At 48.5% G+C, this 20,464-nt stretch overlaps 43 non-coding genes across 43 annotated transcripts; all 43 read right to left on the bottom strand.

The window, feature by feature from the left end:
* Window positions 1–164: 164 nt before the first annotated feature.
* Window positions 165–283, bottom strand: LOC133853471 (5S ribosomal RNA). The gene has a single exon (XR_009896572.1). It is a non-coding gene; the product is annotated as a 5S ribosomal RNA (ribosomal RNA).
* A 359-nt stretch (window positions 284–642) lies between these two features.
* On the bottom strand, window positions 643–761 carry LOC133853133 (5S ribosomal RNA). Its single transcript, XR_009896247.1, has one exon. It is a non-coding gene; the product is annotated as a 5S ribosomal RNA (ribosomal RNA).
* A 359-nt stretch (window positions 762–1,120) lies between these two features.
* On the bottom strand, window positions 1,121–1,239 carry LOC133853419 (5S ribosomal RNA). The gene has a single exon (XR_009896520.1). It is a non-coding gene; the product is annotated as a 5S ribosomal RNA (ribosomal RNA).
* A 359-nt stretch (window positions 1,240–1,598) lies between these two features.
* LOC133853417 (5S ribosomal RNA) lies at window positions 1,599–1,717 on the bottom strand. The gene has a single exon (XR_009896519.1). It is a non-coding gene; the product is annotated as a 5S ribosomal RNA (ribosomal RNA).
* Window positions 1,718–2,076: 359 nt separating this feature from the next.
* LOC133853369 (5S ribosomal RNA) lies at window positions 2,077–2,195 on the bottom strand. Its single transcript, XR_009896472.1, has one exon. It is a non-coding gene; the product is annotated as a 5S ribosomal RNA (ribosomal RNA).
* A 359-nt stretch (window positions 2,196–2,554) lies between these two features.
* LOC133853415 (5S ribosomal RNA) lies at window positions 2,555–2,673 on the bottom strand. Its single transcript, XR_009896517.1, has one exon. It is a non-coding gene; the product is annotated as a 5S ribosomal RNA (ribosomal RNA).
* A 359-nt stretch (window positions 2,674–3,032) lies between these two features.
* LOC133853132 (5S ribosomal RNA) lies at window positions 3,033–3,151 on the bottom strand. The gene has a single exon (XR_009896246.1). It is a non-coding gene; the product is annotated as a 5S ribosomal RNA (ribosomal RNA).
* A 359-nt stretch (window positions 3,152–3,510) lies between these two features.
* Window positions 3,511–3,629, bottom strand: LOC133853390 (5S ribosomal RNA). Its single transcript, XR_009896492.1, has one exon. It is a non-coding gene; the product is annotated as a 5S ribosomal RNA (ribosomal RNA).
* A 359-nt stretch (window positions 3,630–3,988) lies between these two features.
* Window positions 3,989–4,107, bottom strand: LOC133853414 (5S ribosomal RNA). Its single transcript, XR_009896516.1, has one exon. It is a non-coding gene; the product is annotated as a 5S ribosomal RNA (ribosomal RNA).
* A 359-nt stretch (window positions 4,108–4,466) lies between these two features.
* On the bottom strand, window positions 4,467–4,585 carry LOC133853131 (5S ribosomal RNA). Its single transcript, XR_009896245.1, has one exon. It is a non-coding gene; the product is annotated as a 5S ribosomal RNA (ribosomal RNA).
* A 359-nt stretch (window positions 4,586–4,944) lies between these two features.
* Window positions 4,945–5,063, bottom strand: LOC133853413 (5S ribosomal RNA). Its single transcript, XR_009896515.1, has one exon. It is a non-coding gene; the product is annotated as a 5S ribosomal RNA (ribosomal RNA).
* A 359-nt stretch (window positions 5,064–5,422) lies between these two features.
* On the bottom strand, window positions 5,423–5,541 carry LOC133853412 (5S ribosomal RNA). The gene has a single exon (XR_009896514.1). It is a non-coding gene; the product is annotated as a 5S ribosomal RNA (ribosomal RNA).
* A 359-nt stretch (window positions 5,542–5,900) lies between these two features.
* Window positions 5,901–6,019, bottom strand: LOC133853347 (5S ribosomal RNA). The gene has a single exon (XR_009896451.1). It is a non-coding gene; the product is annotated as a 5S ribosomal RNA (ribosomal RNA).
* Window positions 6,020–6,378: 359 nt separating this feature from the next.
* On the bottom strand, window positions 6,379–6,497 carry LOC133852934 (5S ribosomal RNA). Its single transcript, XR_009896113.1, has one exon. It is a non-coding gene; the product is annotated as a 5S ribosomal RNA (ribosomal RNA).
* Window positions 6,498–6,856: 359 nt separating this feature from the next.
* LOC133853129 (5S ribosomal RNA) lies at window positions 6,857–6,975 on the bottom strand. Its single transcript, XR_009896244.1, has one exon. It is a non-coding gene; the product is annotated as a 5S ribosomal RNA (ribosomal RNA).
* Window positions 6,976–7,334: 359 nt separating this feature from the next.
* Window positions 7,335–7,453, bottom strand: LOC133853346 (5S ribosomal RNA). The gene has a single exon (XR_009896450.1). It is a non-coding gene; the product is annotated as a 5S ribosomal RNA (ribosomal RNA).
* Window positions 7,454–7,812: 359 nt separating this feature from the next.
* Window positions 7,813–7,931, bottom strand: LOC133853411 (5S ribosomal RNA). Its single transcript, XR_009896513.1, has one exon. It is a non-coding gene; the product is annotated as a 5S ribosomal RNA (ribosomal RNA).
* A 359-nt stretch (window positions 7,932–8,290) lies between these two features.
* On the bottom strand, window positions 8,291–8,409 carry LOC133853128 (5S ribosomal RNA). The gene has a single exon (XR_009896243.1). It is a non-coding gene; the product is annotated as a 5S ribosomal RNA (ribosomal RNA).
* Window positions 8,410–8,768: 359 nt separating this feature from the next.
* LOC133853410 (5S ribosomal RNA) lies at window positions 8,769–8,887 on the bottom strand. The gene has a single exon (XR_009896512.1). It is a non-coding gene; the product is annotated as a 5S ribosomal RNA (ribosomal RNA).
* A 359-nt stretch (window positions 8,888–9,246) lies between these two features.
* LOC133853409 (5S ribosomal RNA) lies at window positions 9,247–9,365 on the bottom strand. Its single transcript, XR_009896511.1, has one exon. It is a non-coding gene; the product is annotated as a 5S ribosomal RNA (ribosomal RNA).
* A 359-nt stretch (window positions 9,366–9,724) lies between these two features.
* LOC133853408 (5S ribosomal RNA) lies at window positions 9,725–9,843 on the bottom strand. The gene has a single exon (XR_009896510.1). It is a non-coding gene; the product is annotated as a 5S ribosomal RNA (ribosomal RNA).
* A 359-nt stretch (window positions 9,844–10,202) lies between these two features.
* LOC133853407 (5S ribosomal RNA) lies at window positions 10,203–10,321 on the bottom strand. Its single transcript, XR_009896509.1, has one exon. It is a non-coding gene; the product is annotated as a 5S ribosomal RNA (ribosomal RNA).
* Window positions 10,322–10,680: 359 nt separating this feature from the next.
* On the bottom strand, window positions 10,681–10,799 carry LOC133853127 (5S ribosomal RNA). Its single transcript, XR_009896242.1, has one exon. It is a non-coding gene; the product is annotated as a 5S ribosomal RNA (ribosomal RNA).
* A 359-nt stretch (window positions 10,800–11,158) lies between these two features.
* Window positions 11,159–11,277, bottom strand: LOC133853406 (5S ribosomal RNA). The gene has a single exon (XR_009896508.1). It is a non-coding gene; the product is annotated as a 5S ribosomal RNA (ribosomal RNA).
* Window positions 11,278–11,636: 359 nt separating this feature from the next.
* LOC133853125 (5S ribosomal RNA) lies at window positions 11,637–11,755 on the bottom strand. The gene has a single exon (XR_009896240.1). It is a non-coding gene; the product is annotated as a 5S ribosomal RNA (ribosomal RNA).
* Window positions 11,756–12,114: 359 nt separating this feature from the next.
* On the bottom strand, window positions 12,115–12,233 carry LOC133853404 (5S ribosomal RNA). The gene has a single exon (XR_009896506.1). It is a non-coding gene; the product is annotated as a 5S ribosomal RNA (ribosomal RNA).
* Window positions 12,234–12,592: 359 nt separating this feature from the next.
* Window positions 12,593–12,711, bottom strand: LOC133853403 (5S ribosomal RNA). The gene has a single exon (XR_009896505.1). It is a non-coding gene; the product is annotated as a 5S ribosomal RNA (ribosomal RNA).
* A 359-nt stretch (window positions 12,712–13,070) lies between these two features.
* On the bottom strand, window positions 13,071–13,189 carry LOC133853124 (5S ribosomal RNA). Its single transcript, XR_009896239.1, has one exon. It is a non-coding gene; the product is annotated as a 5S ribosomal RNA (ribosomal RNA).
* A 359-nt stretch (window positions 13,190–13,548) lies between these two features.
* LOC133853402 (5S ribosomal RNA) lies at window positions 13,549–13,667 on the bottom strand. Its single transcript, XR_009896504.1, has one exon. It is a non-coding gene; the product is annotated as a 5S ribosomal RNA (ribosomal RNA).
* Window positions 13,668–14,026: 359 nt separating this feature from the next.
* On the bottom strand, window positions 14,027–14,145 carry LOC133853123 (5S ribosomal RNA). Its single transcript, XR_009896238.1, has one exon. It is a non-coding gene; the product is annotated as a 5S ribosomal RNA (ribosomal RNA).
* A 359-nt stretch (window positions 14,146–14,504) lies between these two features.
* On the bottom strand, window positions 14,505–14,623 carry LOC133853122 (5S ribosomal RNA). The gene has a single exon (XR_009896237.1). It is a non-coding gene; the product is annotated as a 5S ribosomal RNA (ribosomal RNA).
* A 359-nt stretch (window positions 14,624–14,982) lies between these two features.
* Window positions 14,983–15,101, bottom strand: LOC133853401 (5S ribosomal RNA). Its single transcript, XR_009896503.1, has one exon. It is a non-coding gene; the product is annotated as a 5S ribosomal RNA (ribosomal RNA).
* Window positions 15,102–15,460: 359 nt separating this feature from the next.
* LOC133853121 (5S ribosomal RNA) lies at window positions 15,461–15,579 on the bottom strand. The gene has a single exon (XR_009896236.1). It is a non-coding gene; the product is annotated as a 5S ribosomal RNA (ribosomal RNA).
* A 357-nt stretch (window positions 15,580–15,936) lies between these two features.
* On the bottom strand, window positions 15,937–16,055 carry LOC133853400 (5S ribosomal RNA). The gene has a single exon (XR_009896502.1). It is a non-coding gene; the product is annotated as a 5S ribosomal RNA (ribosomal RNA).
* Window positions 16,056–16,414: 359 nt separating this feature from the next.
* Window positions 16,415–16,533, bottom strand: LOC133853120 (5S ribosomal RNA). Its single transcript, XR_009896235.1, has one exon. It is a non-coding gene; the product is annotated as a 5S ribosomal RNA (ribosomal RNA).
* A 359-nt stretch (window positions 16,534–16,892) lies between these two features.
* On the bottom strand, window positions 16,893–17,011 carry LOC133853345 (5S ribosomal RNA). Its single transcript, XR_009896449.1, has one exon. It is a non-coding gene; the product is annotated as a 5S ribosomal RNA (ribosomal RNA).
* A 359-nt stretch (window positions 17,012–17,370) lies between these two features.
* LOC133853399 (5S ribosomal RNA) lies at window positions 17,371–17,489 on the bottom strand. Its single transcript, XR_009896501.1, has one exon. It is a non-coding gene; the product is annotated as a 5S ribosomal RNA (ribosomal RNA).
* Window positions 17,490–17,848: 359 nt separating this feature from the next.
* LOC133853119 (5S ribosomal RNA) lies at window positions 17,849–17,967 on the bottom strand. The gene has a single exon (XR_009896234.1). It is a non-coding gene; the product is annotated as a 5S ribosomal RNA (ribosomal RNA).
* Window positions 17,968–18,326: 359 nt separating this feature from the next.
* On the bottom strand, window positions 18,327–18,445 carry LOC133853398 (5S ribosomal RNA). Its single transcript, XR_009896500.1, has one exon. It is a non-coding gene; the product is annotated as a 5S ribosomal RNA (ribosomal RNA).
* Window positions 18,446–18,804: 359 nt separating this feature from the next.
* Window positions 18,805–18,923, bottom strand: LOC133853486 (5S ribosomal RNA). Its single transcript, XR_009896587.1, has one exon. It is a non-coding gene; the product is annotated as a 5S ribosomal RNA (ribosomal RNA).
* A 359-nt stretch (window positions 18,924–19,282) lies between these two features.
* LOC133853536 (5S ribosomal RNA) lies at window positions 19,283–19,401 on the bottom strand. Its single transcript, XR_009896637.1, has one exon. It is a non-coding gene; the product is annotated as a 5S ribosomal RNA (ribosomal RNA).
* A 359-nt stretch (window positions 19,402–19,760) lies between these two features.
* Window positions 19,761–19,879, bottom strand: LOC133853383 (5S ribosomal RNA). Its single transcript, XR_009896486.1, has one exon. It is a non-coding gene; the product is annotated as a 5S ribosomal RNA (ribosomal RNA).
* A 359-nt stretch (window positions 19,880–20,238) lies between these two features.
* On the bottom strand, window positions 20,239–20,357 carry LOC133853546 (5S ribosomal RNA). Its single transcript, XR_009896646.1, has one exon. It is a non-coding gene; the product is annotated as a 5S ribosomal RNA (ribosomal RNA).
* Between the last annotated feature and the right edge of the window lie 107 nt (window positions 20,358–20,464).

Raw genomic sequence — 20,464 nt, 5'->3', positions numbered from 1 at the left:
CGTGCCTGGAGGTCAAAACGATGGATTTTGAGCCCGAAAATGTGCTCACCCAGCTCCGCTAGGTGGCCATCGCGTGCGCGCCGGAAAGAGCCTTCCCCTCACCGGCGCAAAAAATAAAATAATAATAAATAACGGCAAAAAAATAATTGAAAAAAGTAAAACGAGGGGTGCAACACGAGGACTTCCCAGGAGGTCACCCATCCTAGTACTACTCTCGCCCAAGCACGCTTGGCTGCGGAGTTCTGATGGGATCCGGTGCATTAGTGCTGGTATGATCGCACCCGTTAGTAGAGTCACGCAAAAAACTTATAACCCTCACTCGTCTAACTGAACTGGCCCGCACAGTGATGGGATCCGGTGCTCAGACGTGTCCACGTGCCACCCAATAAATAAAACACACAATACAACGATTAAATGCAATAGAATGAGCCGAAAACTCCTTAAAAACGCTTTCAGTGTAGAGTACGCATGGAAACGGCGTGCCTGGAGGTCAAAACGATGGATTTTGAGCCCGAAAATGTGCTCACCCAGCTCCGCTAGGTGGCCATCGCGTGCGCGCCGGAAAGAGCCTTCCCCTCACCGGCGCAAAAAATAAAATAATAATAAATAACGGCAAAAAAATAATTGAAAAAAGTAAAACGAGGGGTGCAACACGAGGACTTCCCAGGAGGTCACCCATCCTAGTACTACTCTCGCCCAAGCACGCTTAACTGCGGAGTTCTGATGGGATCCGGTGCATTAGTGCTGGTATGATCGCACCCGTTAGTAGAGTCACGCAAAAAACTTATAACCCTCACTCGTCTAACTGAACTGGCCCGCACAGTGATGGGATCCGGTGCTCAGACGTGTCCACGTGCCACCCAATAAATAAAACACACAATACAACGATTAAATGCAATAGAATGAGCCGAAAACTCCTTAAAAACGCTTTCAGTGTAGAGTACGCATGGAAACGGCGTGCCTGGAGGTCAAAACGATGGATTTTGAGCCCGAAAATGTGCTCACCCAGCTCCGCTAGGTGGCCATCGCGTGCGCGCCGGAAAGAGCCTTCCCCTCACCGGCGCAAAAAATAAAATAATAATAAATAACGGCAAAAAAATAATTGAAAAAAGTAAAACGAGGGGTGCAACACGAGGACTTCCCAGGAGGTCACCCATCCTAGTACTACTCTCGCCCAAGCACGCTTGACTGCGGAGTTCTGATGGGATCCGGTGCATTAGTGCTGGTATGATCGCACCCGTTAGTAGAGTCACGCAAAAAACTTATAACCCTCACTCGTCTAACTGAACTGGCCCGCACAGTGATGGGATCCGGTGCTCAGACGTGTCCACGTGCCACCCAATAAATAAAACACACAATACAACGATTAAATGCAATAGAATGAGCCGAAAACTCCTTAAAAACGCTTTCAGTGTAGAGTACGCATGGAAACGGCGTGCCTGGAGGTCAAAACGATGGATTTTGAGCCCGAAAATGTGCTCACCCAGCTCCGCTAGGTGGCCATCGCGTGCGCGCCGGAAAGAGCCTTCCCCTCACCGGCGCAAAAAATAAAATAATAATAAATAACGGCAAAAAAATAATTGAAAAAAGTAAAACGAGGGGTGCAACACGAGGACTTCCCAGGAGGTCACCCATCCTAGTACTACTCTCGCCCAAGCACGCTTGACTGCGGAGTTCTGATGGGATCCGGTGCATTAGTGCTGGTATGATCGCACCCGTTAGTAGAGTCACGCGAAAAACTTATAACCCTCACTCGTCTAACTGAACTGGCCCGCACAGTGATGGGATCCGGTGCTCAGACGTGTCCACGTGCCACCCAATAAATAAAACACACAATACAACGATTAAATGCAATAGAATGAGCCGAAAACTCCTTAAAAACGCTTTCAGTGTAGAGTACGCATAGAAACGGCGTGCCTGGAGGTCAAAACGATGGATTTTGAGCCCGAAAATGTGCTCACCCAGCTCCGCTAGGTGGCCATCGCGTGCGCGCCGGAATGAGCCTTCCCCTCACCGGCGCAAAAAATAAAATAATAATAAATAACGGCAAAAAAATAATTGAAAAAAGTAAAACGAGGGATGCAACACGAGGACTTCCCAGGAGGTCACCCATCCTAGTACTACTCTCGCCCAAGCACGCTTAACTGCGGAGTTCTGATGGGATCCGGTGCATTAGTGCTGGTATGATCGCACCCGTTAGTAGAGTCACGCGAAAAACTTATAACCCTCACTCGTCTAACTGAACTGGCCCGCACAGTGATGGGATCCGGTGCTCAGACGTGTCCACGTGCCACCCAATAAATAAAACACACAATACAACGATTAAATGCAATAGAATGAGCCGAAAACTCCTTAAAAACGCTTTCAGTGTAGAGTACGCATGGAAACGGCGTGCCTGGAGGTCAAAACGATGGATTTTGAGCCCGAAAATGTGCTCACCCAGCTCCGCTAGGTGGCCATCGCGTGCGCGCCGGAATGAGCCTTCCCCTCACCGGCGCAAAAAATAAAATAATAATAAATAACGGCAAAAAAATAATTGAAAAAAGTAAAACGAGGGGTGCAACACGAGGACTTCCCAGGAGGTCACCCATCCTAGTACTACTCTCGCCCAAGCACGCTTGACTGCGGAGTTCTGATGGGATCCGGTGCATTAGTGCTGGTATGATCGCACCCGTTAGTAGAGTCACGCGAAAAACTTATAACCCTCACTCGTCTAACTGAACTGGCCCGCACAGTGATGGGATCCGGTGCTCAGACGTGTCCACGTGCCACCCAATAAATAAAACACACAATACAACGATTAAATGCAATAGAATGAGCCGAAAACTCCTTAAAAACGCTTTCAGTGTAGAGTACGCATGGAAACGGCGTGCCTGGAGGTCAAAACGATGGATTTTGAGCCCGAAAATGTGCTCACCCAGCTCCGCTAGGTGGCCATCGCGTGCGCGCCGGAAAGAGCCTTCCCCTCACCGGCGCAAAAAATAAAATAATAATAAATAACGGCAAAAAAATAATTGAAAAAAGTAAAACGAGGGGTGCAACACGAGGACTTCCCAGGAGGTCACCCATCCTAGTACTACTCTCGCCCAAGCACGCTTAACTGCGGAGTTCTGATGGGATCCGGTGCATTAGTGCTGGTATGATCGCACCCGTTAGTAGAGTCACGCAAAAAACTTATAACCCTCACTCGTCTAACTGAACTGGCCCGCACAGTGATGGGATCCGGTGCTCAGACGTGTCCACGTGCCACCCAATAAATAAAACACACAATACAACGATTAAATGCAATAGAATGAGCCGAAAACTCCTTAAAAACGCTTTCAGTGTAGAGTACGCATGGAAACGGCGTGCCTGGAGGTCAAAACGATGGATTTTGAGCCCGAAAATGTGCTCACCCAGCTCCGCTAGGTGGCCATCGCGTGCGCGCCGGAAAGAGCCTTCCCCTCACCGGCGCAAAAAATAAAATAATAATAAATAACGGCAAAAAAATAATTGAAAAAAGTAAAACGAGGGGTGCAACACGAGGACTTCCCAGGAGGTCACCCATCCTAGTACTACTCTCGCCCAAGCACGCTTAACTGCGGAGTTCTGATGGGATCCGGTGCACTAGTGCTGGTATGATCGCACCCGTTAGTAGAGTCACGCAAAAAACTTAGAACCCTCACTCGTCTAACTGAACTGGCCCGCACAGTGATGGGATCCGGTGCTCAGACGTGTCCACGTGCCACCCAATAAATAAAACACACAATACAACGATTAAATGCAATAGGATGAGCCGAAAACTCCTTAAAAACGCTTTCAGTGTAGAGTACGCATGGAAACGGCGTGCCTGGAGGTCAAAACGATGGATTTTGAGCCCGAAAATGTGCTCACCCAGCTCCGCTAGGTGGCCATCGCGTGCGCGCCGGAAAGAGCCTTCCCCTCACCGGCGCAAAAAATAAAATAATAATAAATAACGGCAAAAAAATAATTGAAAAAAGTAAAACGAGGGGTGCAACACGAGGACTTCCCAGGAGGTCACCCATCCTAGTACTACTCTCGCCCAAGCACGCTTGACTGCGGAGTTCTGATGGGATCCGGTGCATTAGTGCTGGTATGATCGCACCCGTTAGTAGAGTCACGCAAAAAACTTATAACCCTCACTCGTCTAACTGAACTGGCCCGCACAGTGATGGGATCCGGTGCTCAGACGTGTCCACGTGCCACCCAATAAATAAAACACACAATACAACAATTAAATGCAATAGAATGAGCCGAAAACTCCTTAAAAACGCTTTCAGTGTAGAGTACGCATAGAAACGGCGTGCCTGGAGGTCAAAACGATGGATTTTGAGCCCGAAAATGTGCTCACCCAGCTCCGCTAGGTGGCCATCGCGTGCGCGCCGGAAAGAGCCTTCCCCTCACCGGCGCAAAAAATAAAATAATAATAAATAACGGCAAAAAAATAATTGAAAAAAGTAAAACGAGGGGTGCAACACGAGGACTTCCCAGGAGGTCACCCATCCTAGTACTACTCTCGCCCAAGCACGCTTAACTGCGGAGTTCTGATGGGATCCGGTGCATTAGTGCTGGTATGATCGCACCCGTTAGTAGAGTCACGCAAAAAACTTATAACCCTCACTCGTCTAACTGAACTGGCCCGCACAGTGATGGGATCCGGTGCTCAGACGTGTCCACGTGCCACCCAATAAATAAAACACACAATACAACGATTAAATGCAATAGAATGAGCCGAAAACTCCTTAAAAACGCTTTCAGTGTAGAGTACGCATGGAAACGGCGTGCCTGGAGGTCAAAACGATGGATTTTGAGCCCGAAAATGTGCTCACCCAGCTCCGCTAGGTGGCCATCGCGTGCGCGCCGGAAAGAGCCTTCCCCTCACCGGCGCAAAAAATAAAATAATAATAAATAACGGCAAAAAAATAATTGAAAAAAGTAAAACGAGGGGTGCAACACGAGGACTTCCCAGGAGGTCACCCATCCTAGTACTACTCTCGCCCAAGCACGCTTGACTGCGGAGTTCTGATGGGATCCGGTGCATTAGTGCTGGTATGATCGCACCCGTTAGTAGAGTCACGCAAAAAACTTATAACCCTCACTCGTCTAACTGAACTGGCCCGCACAGTGATGGGATCCGGTGCTCAGACGTGTCCACGTGCCACCCAATAAATAAAACACACAATACAACGATTAAATGCAATAGAATGAGCCGAAAACTCCTTAAAAACGCTTTCAGTGTAGAGTACGCATGGAAACGGCGTGCCTGGAGGTCAAAACGATGGATTTTGAGCCCGAAAATGTGCTCACCCAGCTCCGCTAGGTGGCCATCGCGTGCGCGCCGGAAAGAGCCTTCCCCTCACCGGCGCAAAAAATAAAATAATAATAAATAACGGCAAAAAAATAATTGAAAAAAGTAAAACGAGGGGTGCAACACGAGGACTTCCCAGGAGGTCACCCATCCTAGTACTACTCTCGCCCAAGCACGCTTGACTGCGGAGTTCTGATGGGATCCGGTGCATTAGTGCTGGTATGATCGCACCCGTTAGTAGAGTCACGCAAAAAACTTATAACCCTCACTCGTCTAACTGAACTGGCCCGCACAGTGATGGGATCCGGTGCTCAGACGTGTCCACGTGCCACCCAATAAATAAAACACACAATACAACGATTAAATGCAATAGAATGAGCCGAAAACTCCTTAAAAACGCTTTCAGTGTAGAGTACGCATGGAAACGGCGTGCCTGGAGGTCAAAACGATGGATTTTGAGCCCGAAAATGTGCTCACCCAGCTCCGCTAGGTGGCCATCGCGTGCGCGCCGGAAAGAGCCTTCCCCTCACCGGCGCAAAAAATAAAATAATAATAAATAACGGCAAAAAAATAATTGAAAAAAGTAAAACGAGGGGTGCAACACGAGGACTTCCCAGGAGGTCACCCATCCTAGTACTACTCTCGCCCAAGCACGCTTAGCTGCGGAGTTCTGATGGGATCCGGTGCATTAGTGCTGGTATGATCGCACCCGTTAGTAGAGTCACGCAAAAAACTTATAACCCTCACTCGTCTAACTGAACTGGCCCGCACAGTGATGGGATCCGGTGCTCAGACGTGTCCACGTGCCACCCAATAAATAAAACACACAATACAACGATTAAATGCAATAGAATGAGCCGAAAACTCCTTAAAAACGCTTTCAGTGTAGAGTACGCATGGAAACGGCGTGCCTGGAGGTCAAAACGATGGATTTTGAGCCCGAAAATGTGCTCACCCAGCTCCGCTAGGTGGCCATCGCGTGCGCGCCGGAATGAGCCTTCCCCTCACCGGCGCAAAAAATAAAATAATAATAAATAACGGCAAAAAAATAATTGAAAAAAGTAAAACGAGGGGTGCAACACGAGGACTTCCAAGGAGGTCACCCATCCTAGTACTACTCTCGCCCAAGCACGCTTGACTGCGGAGTTCTGATGGGATGCGGTGCATTAGTGCTGGTATGATCGCACCCGTTAGTAGAGTCACGCAAAAAACTTATAACCCTCACTCGTCTAACTGAACTGGCCCGCACAGTGATGGGATCCGGTGCTCAGACGTGTCCACGTGCCACCCAATAAATAAAACACACAATACAACGATTAAATGCAATAGAATGAGCCGAAAACTCCTTAAAAACGCTTTCAGTGTAGAGTACGCATGGAAACGGCGTGCCTGGAGGTCAAAACGATGGATTTTGAGCCCGAAAATGTGCTCACCCAGCTCCGCTAGGTGGCCATCGCGTGCGCGCCGGAATGAGCCTTCCCCTCACCGGCGCAAAAAATAAAATAATAATAAATAACGGCAAAAAAATAATTGAAAAAAGTAAAACGAGGGGTGCAACACGAGGACTTCCCAGGAGGTCACCCATCCTAGTACTACTCTCGCCCAAGCACGCTTAACTGCGGAGTTCTGATGGGATCCGGTGCATTAGTGCTGGTATGATCGCACCCGTTAGTAGAGGCACGCAAAAAACTTATAACCCTCACTCGTCTAACTGAACTGGCCCGCACAGTGATGGGATCCGGTGCTCAGACGTGTCCACGTGCCACCCAATAAATAAAACACACAATACAACGATTAAATGCAATAGAATGAGCCGAAAACTCCTTAAAAACGCTTTCAGTGTAGAGTACGCATGGAAACGGCGTGCCTGGAGGTCAAAACGATGGATTTTGAGCCCGAAAATGTGCTCACCCAGCTCCGCTAGGTGGCCATCGCGTGCGCGCCGGAATGAGCCTTCCCCTCACCGGCGCAAAAAATAAAATAATAATAAATAACGGCAAAAAAATAATTGAAAAAAGTAAAACGAGGGGTGCAACACGAGGACTTCCCAGGAGGTCACCCATCCTAGTACTACTCTCGCCCAAGCACGCTTAGCTGCGGAGTTCTGATGGGATCCGGTGCATTAGTGCTGGTATGATCGCACCCGTTAGTAGAGTCACGCAAAAAACTTATAACCCTCACTCGTCTAACTGAACTGGCCCGCACAGTGATGGGATCCGGTGCTCAGACGTGTCCACGTGCCACCCAATAAATAAAACACACAATACAACGATTAAATGCAATAGAATGAGCCGAAAACTCCTTAAAAACGCTTTCAGTGTAGAGTACGCATGGAAACGGCGTGCCTGGAGGTCAAAACGATGGATTTTGAGCCCGAAAATGTGCTCACCCAGCTCCGCTAGGTGGCCATCGCGTGCGCGCCGGAAAGAGCCTTCCCCTCACCGGCGCAAAAAATAAAATAATAATAAATAACGGCAAAAAAATAATTGAAAAAAGTAAAACGAGGGGTGCAACACGAGGACTTCCCAGGAGGTCACCCATCCTAGTACTACTCTCGCCCAAGCACGCTTGACTGCGGAGTTCTGATGGGATCCGGTGCATTAGTGCTGGTATGATCGCACCCGTTAGTAGAGTCACGCAAAAAACTTATAACCCTCACTCGTCTAACTGAACTGGCCCGCACAGTGATGGGATCCGGTGCTCAGACGTGTCCACGTGCCACCCAATAAATAAAACACACAATACAACGATTAAATGCAATAGAATGAGCCGAAAACTCCTTAAAAACGCTTTCAGTGTAGAGTACGCATGGAAACGGCGTGCCTGGAGGTCAAAACGATGGATTTTGAGCCCGAAAATGTGCTCACCCAGCTCCGCTAGGTGGCCATCGCGTGCGCGCCGGAAAGAGCCTTCCCCTCACCGGCGCAAAAAATAAAATAATAATAAATAACGGCAAAAAAATAATTGAAAAAAGTAAAACGAGGGGTGCAACACGAGGACTTCCCAGGAGGTCACCCATCCTAGTACTACTCTCGCCCAAGCACGCTTAACTGCGGAGTTCTGATGGGATCCGGTGCATTAGTGCTGGTATGATCGCACCCGTTAGTAGAGTCACGCAAAAAACTTATAACCCTCACTCGTCTAACTGAACTGGCCCGCACAGTGATGGGATCCGGTGCTCAGACGTGTCCACGTGCCACCCAATAAATAAAACACACAATACAACGATTAAATGCAATAGAATGAGCCGAAAACTCCTTAAAAACGCTTTCAGTGTAGAGTACGCATGGAAACGGCGTGCCTGGAGGTCAAAACGATGGATTTTGAGCCCGAAAATGTGCTCACCCAGCTCCGCTAGGTGGCCATCGCGTGCGCGCCGGAATGAGCCTTCCCCTCACCGGCGCAAAAAATAAAATAATAATAAATAACGGCAAAAAAATAATTGAAAAAAGTAAAACGAGGGGTGCAACACGAGGACTTCCCAGGAGGTCACCCATCCTAGTACTACTCTCGCCCAAGCACGCTTGACTGCGGAGTTCTGATGGGATCCGGTGCATTAGTGCTGGTATGATCGCACCCGTTAGTAGAGTCACGCAAAAAACTTATAACCCTCACTCGTCTAACTGAACTGGCCCGCACAGTGATGGGATCCGGTGCTCAGACGTGTCCACGTGCCACCCAATAAATAAAACACACAATACAACGATTAAATGCAATAGAATGAGCCGAAAACTCCTTAAAAACGCTTTCAGTGTAGAGTACGCATGGAAACGGCGTGCCTGGAGGTCAAAACGATGGATTTTGAGCCCGAAAATGTGCTCACCCAGCTCCGCTAGGTGGCCATCGCGTGCGCGCCGGAATGAGCCTTCCCCTCACCGGCGCAAAAAATAAAATAATAATAAATAACGGCAAAAAAATAATTGAAAAAAGTAAAACGAGGGGTGCAACACGAGGACTTCCCAGGAGGTCACCCATCCTAGTACTACTCTCGCCCAAGCACGCTTGACTGCGGAGTTCTGATGGGATCCGGTGCATTAGTGCTGGTATGATCGCACCCGTTAGTAGAGTCACGCAAAAAACTTATAACCCTCACTCGTCTAACTGAACTGGCCCGCACAGTGATGGGATCCGGTGCTCAGACGTGTCCACGTGCCACCCAATAAATAAAACACACAATACAACGATTAAATGCAATAGAATGAGCCGAAAACTCCTTAAAAACGCTTTCAGTGTAGAGTACGCATGGAAACGGCGTGCCTGGAGGTCAAAACGATGGATTTTGAGCCCGAAAATGTGCTCACCCAGCTCCGCTAGGTGGCCATCGCGTGCGCGCCGGAAAGAGCCTTCCCCTCACCGGCGCAAAAAATAAAATAATAATAAATAACGGCAAAAAAATAATTGAAAAAAGTAAAACGAGGGGTGCAACACGAGGACTTCCCAGGAGGTCACCCATCCTAGTACTACTCTCGCCCAAGCACGCTTGACTGCGGAGTTCTGATGGGATCCGGTGCATTAGTGCTGGTATGATCGCACCCGTTAGTAGAGTCACGCAAAAAACTTATAACCCTCACTCGTCTAACTGAACTGGCCCGCACAGTGATGGGATCCGGTGCTCAGACGTGTCCACGTGCCACCCAATAAATAAAACACACAATACAACGATTAAATGAAATAGAATGAGCCGAAAACTCCTTAAAAACGCTTTCAGTGTAGAGTACGCATGGAAACGGCGTGCCTGGAGGTCAAAACGATGGATTTTGAGCCCGAAAATGTGCTCACCCAGCTCCGCTAGGTGGCCATCGCGTGCGCGCCGGAAAGAGCCTTCCCCTCACCGGCGCAAAAAATAAAATAATAATAAATAACGGCAAAAAAATAATTGAAAAAAGTAAAACGAGGGGTGCAACACGAGGACTTCCCAGGAGGTCACCCATCCTAGTACTACTCTCGCCCAAGCACGCTTGACTGCGGAGTTCTGATGGGATCCGGTGCATTAGTGCTGGTATGATCGCACCCGTTAGTAGAGTCACGCAAAAAACTTATAACCCTCACTCGTCTAACTGAACTGGCCCGCACAGTGATGGGATCCGGTGCTCAAACGTGTCCACGTGCCACCCAATAAATAAAACACACAATACAACGATTAACTGCAATAGAATGAGCCGAAAACTCCTTAAAAACGCTTTCAGTGTAGAGTACGCATAGAAACGGCGTGCCTGGAGGTCAAAACGATGGATTTTGAGCCCGAAAATGTGCTCACCCAGCTCCGCTAGGTGGCCATCGCGTGCGCGCCGGAAAGAGCCTTCCCCTCACCGGCGCAAAAAATAAAATAATAATAAATAACGGCAAAAAAATAATTGAAAAAAGTAAAACGAGGGGTGCAACACGAGGACTTCCCAGGAGGTCACCCATCCTAGTACTACTCTCGCCCAAGCACGCTTAACTGCGGAGTTCTGATGGGATCCGGTGCATTAGTGCTGGTATGATCGCACCCGTTAGTAGAGTCACGCAAAAAACTTATAACCCTCACTCGTCTAACTGAACTGGCCCGCACAGTGATGGGATCCGGTGCTCAGACGTGTCCACGTGCCACCCAATAAATAAAACACACAATACAACGATTAAATGCAATAGAATGAGCCGAAAACTCCTTAAAAACGCTTTCAGTGTAGAGTACGCATGGAAACGGCGTGCCTGGAGGTCAAAACGATGGATTTTGAGCCCGAAAATGTGCTCACCCAGCTCCGCTAGGTGGCCATCGCGTGCGCGCCGGAATGAGCCTTCCCCTCACCGGCGCAAAAAATAAAATAATAATAAATAACGGCAAAAAAATAATTGAAAAAAGTAAAACGAGGGGTGCAACACGAGGACTTCCCAGGAGGTCACCCATCCTAGTACTACTCTCGCCCAAGCACGCTTGACTGCGGAGTTCTGATGGGATCCGGTGCATTAGTGCTGGTATGATCGCACCCGTTAGTAGAGTCACGCAAAAAACTTATAACCCTCACTCGTCTAACTGAACTGGCCCGCACAGTGATGGGATCCGGTGCTCAGACGTGTCCACGTGCCACCCAATAAATAAAACACACAATACAACGATTAAATGCAATAGAATGAGCCGAAAACTCCTTAAAAACGCTTTCAGTGTAGAGTACGCATGGAAACGGCGTGCCTGGAGGTCAAAACGATGGATTTTGAGCCCGAAAATGTGCTCACCCAGCTCCGCTAGGTGGCCATCGCGTGCGCGCCGGAAAGAGCCTTCCCCTCACCGGCGCAAAAAATAAAATAATAATAAATAACGGCAAAAAAATAATTGAAAAAAGTAAAACGAGGGGTGCAACACGAGGACTTCCCAGGAGGTCACCCATCCTAGTACTACTCTCGCCCAAGCACGCTTAACTGCGGAGTTCTGATGGGATCCGGTGCATTAGTGCTGGTATGATCGCACCCGTTAGTAGAGTCACGCAAAAAACTTATAACCCTCACTCGTCTAACTGAACTGGCCCGCACAGTGATGGGATCCGGTGCTCAGACGTGTCCACGTGCCACCCAATAAATAAAACACACAATACAACGATTAAATGCAATAGAATGAGCCGAAAACTCCTTAAAAACGCTTTCAGTGTAGAGTACGCATGGAAACGGCGTGCCTGGAGGTCAAAACGATGGATTTTGAGCCCGAAAATGTGCTCACCCAGCTCCGCTAGGTGGCCATCGCGTGCGCGCCGGAAAGAGCCTTCCCCTCACCGGCGCAAAAAATAAAATAATAATAAATAACGGCAAAAAAATAATTGAAAAAAGTAAAACGAGGGGTGCAACACGAGGACTTCCCAGGAGGTCACCCATCCTAGTACTACTCTCGCCCAAGCACGCTTGACTGCGGAGTTCTGATGGGATCCGGTGCATTAGTGCTGGTATGATCGCACCCGTTGGTAGAGTCACGCAAAAAACTTATAACCCTCACTCGTCTAACTGAACTGGCCCGCACAGTGATGGGATCCGGTGCTCAGACGTGTCCACGTGCCACCCAATAAATAAAACACACAATACAACGATTAAATGCAATAGAATGAGCCGAAAACTCCTTAAAAACGCTTTCAGTGTAGAGTACGCATGGAAACGGCGTGCCTGGAGGTCAAAACGATGGATTTTGAGCCCGAAAATGTGCTCACCCAGCTCCGCTAGGTGGCCATCGCGTGCGCGCCGGAAAGAGCCTTCCCCTCACCGGCGCAAAAAATAAAATAATAATAAATAACGGCAAAAAAATAATTGAAAAAAGTAAAACGAGGGGTGCAACACGAGGACTTCCCAGGAGGTCACCCATCCTAGTACTACTCTCGCCCAAGCACGCTTGACTGCGGAGTTCTGATGGGATCCGGTGCATTAGTGCTGGTATGATCGCACCCGTTAGTAGAGTCACGCAAAAAACTTATAACCCTCACTCGTCTAACTGAACTGGCCCGCACAGTGATGGGATCCGGTGCTCAGACGTGTCCACGTGCCACCCAATAAATAAAACACACAATACAACGATTAAATGCAATAGAATGAGCTGAAAACTCCTTAAAAACGCTTTCAGTGTAGAGTACGCATAGAAACGGCGTGCCTGCAGGTCAAAACGATGGATTTTGAGCCCGAAAATGTGCTCACCCAGCTCCGCTAGGTGGCCATCGCGTGCGCGCCGGAATGAGCCTTCCCCTCACCGGCGCAAAAAATAAAATAATAATAAATAACGGCAAAAAAATAATTGAAAAAAGTAAAACGAGGGGTGCAACACGAGGACTTCCCAGGAGGTCACCCATCCTAGTACTACTCTCGCCCAAGCACGCTTAACTGCGGAGTTCTGATGGGATCCGGTGCATTAGTGCTGGTATGATCGCACCCGTTAGTAGAGTCACGCAAAAAACTTATAACCCTCACTCGTCTAACTGAACTGGCCCGCACAGTGATGGGATCCGGTGCTCAGACGTGTCCACGTGCCACCCAATAAATAAAACACACAATACAACGATTAAATGCAATAGAATGAGCCGAAAACTCCTTAAAAACGCTTTCAGTGTAGAGTACGCATGGAAACGGCGTGCCTGGAGGTCAAAACGATGGATTTTGAGCCCGAAAATGTGCTCACCCAGCTCCGCTAGGTGGCCATCGCGTGCGCGCCGGAAAGAGCCTTCCCCTCACCGGCGCAAAAAATAAAATAATAATAAATAACGGCAAAAAAATAATTGAAAAAAGTAAAACGAGGGGTGCAACACGAGGACTTCCCAGGAGGTCACCCATCCTAGTACTACTCTCGCCCAAGCACGCTTGACTGCGGAGTTCTGATGGGATCCGGTGCATTAGTGCTGGTATGATCGCACCCGTTAGTAGAGTCACGCAAAAAACTTATAACCCTCACTCGTCTAACTGAACTGGCCCGCACAGTGATGGGATCCGGTGCTCAGACGTGTCCACGTGCCACCCAATAAATAAAACACACAATACAACGATTAAATGCAATAGAATGAGCCGAAAACTCCTTAAAAACGCTTTCAGTGTAGAGTACGCATGGAAACGGCGTGCCTGGAGGTCAAAACGATGGATTTTGAGCCCGAAAATGTGCTCACCCAGCTCCGCTAGGTGGCCATCGCGTGCGCGCCGGAAAGAGCCTTCCCCTCACCGGCGCAAAAAATAAAATAATAATAAATAACGGCAAAAAAATAATTGAAAAAAGTAAAACGAGGGGTGCAACACGAGGACTTCCCAGGAGGTCACCCATCCTAGTACTACTCTCGCCCAAGCACGCTTAACTGCGGAGTTCTGATGGGATCCGGTGCATTAGTGCTGGTATGATCGCACCCGTTAGTAGAGTCACGCAAAAAACTTATAACCCTCACTCGTCTAACTGAACTGGCCCGCACAGTGATGGGATCCGGTGCTCAGACGTGTCCACGTGCCACCCAATAAATAAAACACACAATACAACGATTAAATGCAATAGAATGAGCCGAAAACTCCTTAAAAACGCTTTCAGTGTAGAGTACGCATGGAAACGGCGTGCCTGGAGGTCAAAACGATGGATTTTGAGCCCGAAAATGTGCTCACCCAGCTCCGCTAGGTGGCCATCGCGTGCGCGCCGGAAAGAGCCTTCCCCTCACCGGCGCAAAAAATAAAATAATAATAAATAACGGCAAAAAAATAATTGAAAAAAGTAAAACGAGGGGTGCAACACGAGGACTTCCCAGGAGGTCACCCATCCTAGTACTACTCTCGCCCAAGCACGCTTAACTGCGGAGTTCTGATGGGATCCGGTGCATTAGTGCTGGTATGATCGCACCCGTTAGTAGAGTCACGCAAAAAACTTAGAACCCTCACTCGTCTAACTGAACTGGCCCGCACAGTGATGGGATCCGGTGCTCAGACGTGTCCACGTGCCACCCAATAAATAAAACACACAATACAACGATTAAATGCAATAGGATGAGCCGAAAACTCCTTAAAAACGCTTTCAGTGTAGAGTACGCATGGAAACGGCGTGCCTGGAGGTCAAAACGATGGATTTTGAGCCCGAAAATGTGCTCACCCAGCTCCGCTAGGTGGCCATCGCGTGCGCGCCGGAAAGAGCCTTCCCCTCACCGGCGCAAAAAATAAAATAATAATAAATAACGGCAAAAAAATAATTGAAAAAAGTAAAACGAGGGGTGCAACACGAGGACTTCCCAGGAGGTCACCCATCCTAGTACTACTCTCGCCCAAGCACGCTTGACTGCGGAGTTCTGATGGGATCCGGTGCATTAGTGCTGGTATGATCGCACCCGTTAGTAGAGTCACGCAAAAAACTTATAACCCTCACTCGTCTAACTGAACTGGCCCGCACAGTGATGGGATCCGGTGCTCAGACGTGTCCACGTGCCACCCAATAAATAAAACACACAATACAACAATTAAATGCAATAGAATGAGCCGAAAACTCCTTAAAAACGCTTTCAGTGTAGAGTACGCATAGAAACGGCGTGCCTGGAGGTCAAAACGATGGATTTTGAGCCCGAAAATGTGCTCACCCAGCTCCGCTAGGTGGCCATCGCGTGCGCGCCGGAAAGAGCCTTCCCCTCACCGGCGCAAAAAATAAAATAATAATAAATAACGGCAAAAAAATAATTGAAAAAAGTAAAACGAGGGGTGCAACACGAGGACTTCCCAGGAGGTCACCCATCCTAGTACTACTCTCGCCCAAGCACGCTTAACTGCGGAGTTCTGATGGGATCCGGTGCATTAGTGCTGGTATGATCGCACCCGTTAGTAGAGTCACGCAAAAAACTTATAACCCTCACTCGTCTAACTGAACTGGCCCGCACAGTGATGGGATCCGGTGCTCAGACGTGTCCACGTGCCACCCAATAAATAAAACACACAATACAACGATTAAATGCAATAGAATGAGCCGAAAACTCCTTAAAAACGCTTTCAGTGTAGAGTACGCATGGAAACGGCGTGCCTGGAGGTCAAAACGATGGATTTTGAGCCCGAAAATGTGCTCACCCAGCTCCGCTAGGTGGCCATCGCATGCGCCGGAAAGAGCCTTCCCCTCACCGGCGCAAAAAATAAAATAATAATAAATAACGGCAAAAAAATAATTGAAAAAAGTAAAACGAGGGGTGCAACACGAGGACTTCCCAGGAGGTCACCCATCCTAGTACTACTCTCGCCCAAGCACGCTTGACTGCGGAGTTCTGATGGGATCCGGTGCATTAGTGCTGGTATGATCGCACCCGTTAGTAGAGTCACGCAAAAAACTTATAACCCTCACTCGTCTAACTGAACTGGCCCGCACAGTGATGGGATCCGGTGCTCAGACGTGTCCACGTGCCACCCAATAAATAAAACACACAATACAACGATTAAATGCAATAGAATGAGCCGAAAACTCCTTAAAAACGCTTTCAGTGTAGAGTACGCATGGAAACGGCGTGCCTGGAGGTCAAAACGATGGATTTTGAGCCCGAAAATGTGCTCACCCAGCTCCGCTAGGTGGCCATCGCGTGCGCGCCGGAATGAGCCTTCCCCTCACCGGCGCAAAAAATAAAATAATAATAAATAACGGCAAAAAAATAATTGAAAAAAGTAAAACGAGGGGTGCAACACGAGGACTTCCCAGGAGGTCACCCATCCTAGTACTACTCTCGCCCAAGCACGCTTAACTGCGGAGTTCTGATGGGATCCGGTGCATTAGTGCTGGTATGATCGCACCCGTTAGTAGAGTCACGCAAAAAACTTATAACCCTCACTCGTCTAACTGAACTGGCCCGCACAGTGATGGGATCCGGTGCTCAGACGTGTCCACGTGCCACCCAATAAATAAAACACACAATACAACGATTAAATGCAATAGAATGAGCCGAAAACTCCTTAAAAACGCTTTCAGTGTAGAGTACGCATGGAAACGGCGTGCCTGGAGGTCAAAACGATGGATTTTGAGCCCGAAAATGTGCTCACCCAGCTCCGCTAGGTGGCCATCGCGTGCGCGCCGGAATGAGCCTTCCCCTCACCGGCGCAAAAAATAAAATAATAATAAATAACGGCAAAAAAATAATTGAAAAAAGTAAAACGAGGGGTGCAACACGAGGACTTCCCAGGAGGTCACCCATCCTAGTACTACTCTCGCCCAAGCACGCTTAGCTGCGGAGTTCTGATGGGATCCGGTGCATTAGTGCTGGTATGATCGCACCCGTTAGTAGAGTCACGCAAAAAACTTATAACCCTCACTCGTCTAACTGAACTGGCCCGTACAGTGATGGGATCCGGTGCTCAGACGTGTCCACGTGCCACCCAATAAATAAAACACACAATACAACGATTAAATGCAATAGAATGAGCCGAAAACTCCTTAAAAACGCTTTCAGTGTAGAGTACGCATGGAAACGGCGTGCCTGGAGGTCAAAACGATGGATTTTGAGCCCGAAAATGTGCTCACCCAGCTCCGCTAGGTGGCCATCGCGTGCGCGCCGGAATGAGCCTTCCCCTCACCGGCGCAAAAAATAAAATAATAATAAATAACGGCAAAAAAATAATTGAAAAAAGTAAAACGAGGGGTGCAACACGAGGACTTCCCAGGAGGTCACCCATCCTAGTACTACTCTCGCCCAAGCACGCTTGACTGCGGAGTTCTGATGGGATCCGGTGCATTAGTGCTGGTATGATCGCACCCGTTAGTAGAGTCACGCAAAAAACTTATAACCCTCACTCGTCTAACTGAACTGGCCCGCACAGTGATGGGATCCGGTGCTCAGACGTGTCCACGTGCCACCCAATAAATAAAACACACAATACAACGATTAAATGCAATAGAATGAGCCGAAAACTCCTTAAAAACGCTTTCAGTGTAGAGTACGCAAGGAAACGGCGTGCATGGAGGTCAAAACGATGGATTTTGAGCCCGAAAATGTGCTCACCCAGCTCCGCTAGGTGGCCATCGCGTGCGCGCCGGAATGAGCCTTCCCCTCACCGGCGCAAAAAATAAAATAATAATAAATAACGGCAAAAAAATAATTGAAAAAAGTAAAACGAGGGGTGCAACACGAGGACTTCCCAGGAGGTCACCCATCCTAGTACTACTCTCGCCCAAGCACGCTTAACTGCGGAGTTCTGATGGGATCCGGTGCATTAGTGCTGGTATGATCGCACCCGTTAGTAGAGTCACGCAAAAAACTTATAACCCTCACTCGTCTAACTGAACTGGCCCGCACAGTGATGGGATCCGGTGCTCAGACCTGTCCACGTGCCACCCAATAAATAAAACACACAATACAACGATTAAATGCAATAGAATGAGCCGAAAACTCCTTAAAAACGCTTTCAGTGTAGAGTACGCATGGAAACGGCGTGCCTGGAGGTCAAAACGATGGATTTTGAGCCCGAAAATGTGCTCACCCAGCTCCGCTAGGTGGCCATCGCGTGCGCGCCGGAAAGAGCCTTCCCCTCACCGGCGCAAAAAATAAAATAATAATAAATAACGGCAAAAAAATAATTGAAAAAAGTAAAACGAGGGGTGCAACACGAGGACTTCCCAGGAGGTCACCCATCCTAGTACTACTCTCGCCCAAGCACGCTTGACTGCGGAGTTCTGATGGGATCCGGTGCATTAGTGCTGGTATGATCGCACCCGTTAGTAGAGTCACGCAAAAAACTTATAACCCTCACTCGTCTAACTGAACTGGCCCGCACAGTGATGGGATCCGGTGCTCAGACGTGTCCACGTGCCACCCAATAAATAAAACACACAATACAACGATTAAATGCAATAGAATGAGCCGAAAACTCCTTAAAAACGCTTTCAGTGTAGAGTACGCATGAAAACGGCGTGCCTGGAGGTCAAAACGATGGATTTTGAGCCCGAAAATGTGCTCACCCAGCTCCGCTAGGTGGCCATCGCGTGCGCGCCGGAAAGAGCCTTCCCCTCACCGGCGCAAAAAATAAAATAATAATAAATAACGGCAAAAAAATAATTGAAAAAAGTAAAACGAGGGGTGCAACACGAGGACTTCCCAGGAGGTCACCCATCCTAGTACTACTCTCGCCCAAGCACGCTTAACTGCGGAGTTCTGATGGGATCCGGTGCATTAGTGCTGGTATGATCGCAGCCGTTAGTAGAGTCACGCAAAAAACTTATAACCCTCACTCGTCTAACTGAACTGGCCCGCACAGTGATGGGATCCGGTGCTCAGACGTGTCCACGTGCCACCCAATAAATAAAACACACAATACAACGATTAAATGCAATAGAATGAGCCGAAAACTCCTTAAAAACGCTTTCAGTGTAGAGTACGCATGGAAACGGCGTGCCTGGAGGTCAAAACGATGGATTTTGAGCCCGAAAATGTGCTCACCCAGCTCCGCTAGGTGGCCATCGCGTGCGCGCCGGAAAGAGCCTTCCCCTCACCGGCGCAAAAAATAAAATAATAATAAATAACGGCAAAAAAATAATTGAAAAAAGTAAAACGAGGGGTGCAACACGAGAACTTCCCAGGAGGTCACCCATCCTAGTACTACTCTCGCCCAAGCACGCTTAACTGCGGAGTTCTGATGGGATCCGGTGCATTAGTGCTGGTATGATCGCACCCGTTAGTAGAGTCACGCAAAAAACTTATAACCCTCACTCGTCTAACTGAACTGGCCCGCACAGTGATGGGATCCGGTGCTCAGACGTGTCCACGTGCCACCCAATAAATAAAACACACAATACAACGATTAAATGCAATAGAATGAGCCGAAAACTCCTTAAAAACGCTTTCAGTGTAGAGTACGCATGGAAACGGCGTGCCTGGAGGTCAAAACGATTGATTTTGAGCCCGAAAATGTGCTCACCCAGCTCCGCTAGGTGGCCATCGCGTGCGCGCCGGAAAGAGCCTTCCCCTCACCGGCGCAAAAAATAAAATAATAATAAATAACGGCAAAAAAATAATTGAAAAAAGTAAAACGAGGGGTGCAACACGAGAACTTCCCAGGAGGTCACCCATCCTAGTACTACTCTCGCCCAAGCACGCTTGACTGCGGAGTTCTGATGGGATCCGGTGCATTAGTGCTGGTATGATCGCACCCGTTAGTAGAGTCACGCAAAAAACTTATAACCCTCACTCGTCTAACTGAACTGGCCCGCACAGTGATGGGATCCGGTGCTCAGACGTGTCCACGTGCCACCCAATAAATAAAACACACAATACAACGATTAAATGCAATAGAATGAGCCGAAAACTCCTTAAAAACGCTTTCAGTGTAGAGTACGCATGGAAACGGCGTGCCTGGAGGTCAAAACGATGGATTTTGAGCCCGAAAATGTGCTCACCCAGCTCCGCTAGGTGGCCATCGCGTGCGCGCCGGAAAGAGCCTTCCCCTCACCGGCGCAAAAAATAAAATAATAATAAATAACGGCAAAAAAATAATTGAAAAAAGTAAAACGAGGGGTGCAACACGAGGACTTCCCAGGAGGTCACCCATCCTAGTACTACTCTCGCCCAAGCACGCTTAACTGCGGAGTTCTGATGGGATCAGGTGCATTAGTGCTGGTATGATCGCACCCGTTAGTAGAGTCACGCAAAAAACTTATAACCCTCACTCGTCTAACTGAACTGGCCCGCACAGTGATGGGATCCGGTGCTCAGACGTGTCCACGTGCCACCCAATAAA

This window comes from Alnus glutinosa, chromosome 12 (assembly GCF_958979055.1).
Source record: "Alnus glutinosa chromosome 12, dhAlnGlut1.1, whole genome shotgun sequence".
NCBI lineage: Eukaryota > Viridiplantae > Streptophyta > Magnoliopsida > Fagales > Betulaceae > Alnus > Alnus glutinosa.
Note: the sequence above shows the minus strand (reverse complement) of the source record. Positions and strands in the feature narration are given on the sequence as shown.